Source organism: Vigna umbellata, chromosome 9 (genome assembly GCF_029865625.1).
Source record: "Vigna umbellata cultivar VRB3 chromosome 9, Vumbellata_1.0, whole genome shotgun sequence".
NCBI classification, from domain to species: domain Eukaryota; kingdom Viridiplantae; phylum Streptophyta; class Magnoliopsida; order Fabales; family Fabaceae; genus Vigna; species Vigna umbellata.
Genome location: NC_142173.1, coordinates 44,008,686 through 44,012,877, shown reverse-complemented (window position 1 = coordinate 44,012,877; position 4,192 = coordinate 44,008,686). Strand labels below are relative to the sequence as shown.

The window sequence follows — 4,192 nt, the reverse complement described above, 5'->3', positions numbered from 1 at the left end:
GAATATGAATTTAAGTTTTAAAATCCACTTACACGATTTTTCTTTCGCCACACATATAATAATTTTAGAACTCAAAACTAGTTATTAATCAAGTTTCCATTAATATTTATGAACTATAAATTATACCGCTATGCATTAGTACATTTTAAATTTTAAATATTTAATTAGTAATAAAAACATTTGAAATATAAATTCGTGTCTTAAATTAAATCATACATATCATATAGATAATATGCACATATGGGTAACTTCCTACCATATTTACAAACTAATAAAGAAATTTATTAGTAAAGTTACATTTACAAAGAATTATAATATCACTAGTAAAAAAATAGTATTTTAACGCGCTTAATACGCTTCGGTTTTCACAAAACCGAAGCTTATTAAAAACTGAAACTTATTAAAACACGGTGACATTTTTGTAATTAAGGTGAATTTATGTGTCGGTTTAGTTTGAACCGAAGCCTATACACTCTACTGCCTCGGTTATTTACGAAACCAAAGCATAAAACCTTCTGCAAATCCACTCACTCCTCTACAAGTCAGACTGACAACTTTTTGACAAAGTCCTACTGCTTCGGTCTTCTTTGAACCGATGTCATTGGGCATTTATGTTTCGGTTTGCCTTCTAACCAAGGCATATAAGTTAGTTTGTTTTTTAGGTCTTTAGGCATCGGTTAGCGGAAAACCGAGTTAGTAGCTCTGGTTCAAATGACTGAAACCTGAAAAGAGTTTACACAGTTTTCTTCTTCTCCTGGCGCGCCTCCTCGTTCTTCTTCTTCCCTGCGACCTCCACCACCACTACTGGACGAACCTCCACTACCAAACGCATAGTCCTCGCGTCCTCCATTTCTTTTTCTCGCGCAAAGAAATATCCACTTCGCGGTCTGGTTTCTCTCACGATTGCTCGCTGCGTCCACTACCGTGCCGTCGTAGTTCGTCCACCACCGTCACCTCCATTGTCTCCGGCGCCTCTAGGAGCCCAGGAGAAACAATTCCTTTGGGGTTAGGGATTCCAATCGCGAGCTTCCCCCTTCTCGCGTTGACGAGACTGAGTTTTGTGTTGTCAGAGCGACGATACGCATCCAACGGTGGAGGGTTTGAGAGAGAGAGGAAGGTTATTGGGTTTGGCTCCAGCGATGGCGATGATTCAAATGACTGGAACAATAAGGGCAAATCCAACAATGAGAGTGTTGGTGTTGGTGGAGGGAGACCAAGGCTTGAGTCTTGTATCTCTATCAAGGCTTTAGGACCTGGGAAACAACTTCACGCCCGATTTTATCAACTGGGTATTGCTTACCATCAAGACTTGGCCACCAAACTGGTAAGTTTTTACAGCGTTTGTAACTCTATTCGGAATGCCCATCAACTGTTCGATCAAATTCTCAAAGGGAATTTGTTTCTTTGGAACGTCTTGCTCTACCATTTGTTGTCAAAGCGTGCACTGCACACTCCACAATTGAAGAGGGAAGGATCATTCACGAGCTTGTGATACGAACTGGGCGGGAGAGGGATGTGTTTGTTGGTGCAGCTCTTGTTGACATGTATGCCAAATGTGGTTGTGTGGTTGATGCCCGTCACATGTTTGATAAAGGTTTTGAGAGAAATGTTGTGTTATGGAACTCCATGCTCGCAGCTTATGCTCAAAATGGACACCTTTTGATGAATCGCTTTCTCTATGCCGCGAGATGGCGGCAACGAGTGTAAGACACACCAAGGCAACTTTAGTCACTGTGATTTCATCTTCAGCTGATATTGCTGTCCCATGGGGGTTTCAGTCTGCTTTGTTTTGCTATGCGCAGGATATTGGAGTAGAAATTGAACCTTTTGGTGACTTGAATACTGAAGCGGAAAGGAAATTGGATTAACTAGTCTTAGAGAAGTAAGTCCTTTTCTTACATTTTTTTACCACCAAATATTATACTTTATACTTTATATATATATATATATATATGGCTGTGGTTTTTGTTCCTGTTCTGATTTGAATTAACGTGCCTTCCTTGTTTCTTAGGTGAGGAGATAATTTTAGGAGCTCAGCGTGTTAATGTACCAAAATTTTTGGAACAACGTGCAGCAGCTTGCGGCATAGATGTCAAGACAATATATCTACATACATTGATTCTTTCAGGTATTATTTTTCTCCTCTTACTCTTTTTCTCATATTATGTGTTTGTGCCTCCTACTACTTACCACTAGTAATTAAAAAATTGTTTATCAAAAACCAATTTCTTGATTTTGATAATTTCCAGATATGGCGCACCGCCATATGGTGGCTTCGGAGTAGGGTTGGAACGTGCTGTGATGCCAATATGATTTTGAAGCATATAGTAGTGTTGTTTCTCCTGGATTAGATAAATGGGGCTTTGAGTCATTTAGCTGGCTTAATTTTTGATTGTTGAAAGATCTGCAAGGAGAAATTGTTCCATGTTATTAATTTGTATCGGGTAGATATTGTCTCGGTTCAATAGGAACTGAGATAAAAAGTCCTTCAAGAAAAAAAAATATAAAAAGGAAAAATTGTACTGCTTCGATTACCTGTGAACTGAGGCAAAATCTTATTTCTTTTTGTCTCGGTTCACAACCGAGGCAAAAAGTCTATCCTGTTTACCTCATCTGTATATGTCTTGGTTGCAGAACCGATGCTTATAGTCGAAAATAACCGATGTCGTTTCCCTCGACTGCAGTAGTGTATTGATTTCTTTTTCCCAAAATCCTTATGTAAAATTATATATGTATTCCCTACTTTCATTCTAACAATCAAACTATTGTAAATCTAAAATGTAAATTCAACAAGCATAAGTTAAAAAGAAATTCATATAAACTAATGAAATAAAGTAGTAATCAACATAAAACACAAATTATACTTCATAAACTAATGTATAATACCCAAAAAATTTCTTTAATATAAACTAATATATCTATTAGACAAATTATGTTGCTGATGGCAGTTTTGTTGATTACTTTTATATTGTTATTGACAACTATTTTATTCTTATGTTGAAAAATAGATTATGTAGTACTTATTATGTGTTGACAAATACAGGAGGACTTCGCAAATAAATGTTTTGGCTAGATTGAAATTTGGATATTTATTGACAAAAATACTTCTCACTGTTTCATAGTCAATTCACAGTAGTTATATCTTGCTTAATCATCTTGAATTATATAACTAACTAAAATATATTTTTGTCTGTTATGAGAAAACTACGAGCACAGTTGTGATGATGATCAATATAAATTTTTGTCTTATGTTTATGTAATCTTGTATGTTTGTCTAGTCCAATCAATCTCAAAGGTCAATCATCAACGAAACATTCTAAACTCTAAGAGTCATGACTACTTTAGCTAAGCTCTTCTTATTCAAGCTCTCCTAGATGAAGTTCTCCTAGGTCGAGCTCTCCTAGATCGAGCTCTTTTTGGCCGATCACTCTAGATCGACCTCTTAAACATATCATTCTTGGCCGACCACCTTGACCAAATGATATGGTCAACTGATTATAGAATGGTCAAATTAACAATGCTAATGGCGAATCAACCTGTTAATTTTGATTAAAGTATGTTTAGACAGTGACTAGGCCAATAAAAAGGTAAAAGCCCATAACAACTACTATAAATAAATTATATAAACCTCATTTACACAAAGGATTGATTTAGGATCTTTAAGGTTAGAACCTTGTAGAAAATTTGAAAACTTAGTAAGGTTGACAAGATTTTAGAAACGTCAATATCTCGAGTTATAAAACTCTAATTGGAGTTATTCCAAAACATGGTGAAAGTTCACGTTCTGAATTTAGGCTTAAGAATCACTTAATTTGGACAAGTAGAACGAAAGTTATGACTACAAGATAAACCTGGACATAATTATGAATGGTGAAAGAAAATAGTCACTCTTTTTAAGAGAGGCAACATATAAAGGATGGGCACACAAGTTATAACTCTCACTAAGATAAAAGAGTTAAAACTCTAATATTTCTACATAAAAATTTACTCTTTTTTTTTTATGAAAATGGTTCAGCTTATTAAAAGCTTTGTTAAGAAGTGGACTTTAAGCCTAACTCAACCCTACAAAACCGGCTTGTATGGTGAGGTTTGCACCCCACTTATATATTATAATTTGGCCTTATCTCTAATCGATGTGGGACTTCCAATACACCCCTTCACACCGAGGTATAGACATCTCGAGTGTGAGAGT

General features: G+C 35.9%; 1 long non-coding RNA gene across 4 annotated transcripts; it reads left to right on the top strand.

Moving 5' to 3' along the window:
• The first annotated feature begins 594 nt into the window (after window positions 1-594).
• LOC148193649 (uncharacterized) lies at window positions 595-2,678 on the top strand. Of its 4 annotated transcripts, none has more exons than XR_015782100.1 (4): window positions 595-1,324; window positions 1,439-1,882; window positions 2,012-2,128; window positions 2,250-2,678. It is a non-coding gene; the product is annotated as an uncharacterized LOC148193649 (long non-coding RNA). The 4 variants fall into 4 exon arrangements; XR_015782101.1 differs by having other exon boundaries at window positions 620-1,703; window positions 1,779-1,882; XR_015782099.1 differs by having other exon boundaries at window positions 627-1,703; window positions 1,803-1,882.
• Window positions 2,679-4,192: the final 1,514 nt, after the last annotated feature.